Genomic DNA, 720 nt, shown 5'->3' with positions numbered 1-720 from the left:
CTTCTAAGTTTGGTGTTGAACCCCCACATTCAAACTCTAAGTTTGGTGTTGGGAGGTTCCAACATTGCTCTGAGCATTTTTTAGGCTCCACGAGAGCCCCCTGTCAAGCTAATGACACTAAAGAAGCGCTTGTTGGGAGGCAACCCAATGTTATATTTTATCTATTTTCTTTTGTTATTTTATTTTTTTTTTGTAGGTTGATGATCATGAAAAGTCACAAAATCAATGAAAAAAAGCAAAAACAGAATGAAAAACAGAAAGAAAAACAGCACACCCTGGAGGAGAGCGTGCTGGCGTTTAAACGCCAGTAAGGTTAGCTGTTGGGCGTTTAACGCCCAGTCTGGCACCATTCTGGGCGTTTAACGCCAGAAAGGGGCACCAGACTGGCGTTAAACACCAGAAAAGGGCAAGAAGCTGGCATTAAACGCCAGAAATGGGCACCAGCCCGGCGTTTAACGCTAGAATTGGCTCAAAACGCATTTTTGCATGCCATTTGGTGCAGGGATGACTTTTCCTTGACACCTCAGGATCTGTGGACCCCACAGGATCCCCAACTACCCTACCACTCTCTCTCTTCTTCACCCATTCACCAATCACCTCAACACCTCTTCCCCAAAAAACCTTCACCTATCAAATCCCATCTTTCTCTTTACCACTCACATTCATCCTTCATAAAACCCCACCTACCTCACCATTCAAATTCAAACCACTTTCCCACCT

Source organism: Arachis duranensis, chromosome 7 (genome assembly GCF_000817695.3).
Source record: "Arachis duranensis cultivar V14167 chromosome 7, aradu.V14167.gnm2.J7QH, whole genome shotgun sequence".
Classification (NCBI taxonomy): Eukaryota; Viridiplantae; Streptophyta; class Magnoliopsida; order Fabales; family Fabaceae; genus Arachis; species Arachis duranensis.
This window is presented reverse-complemented; position numbering follows the sequence as displayed.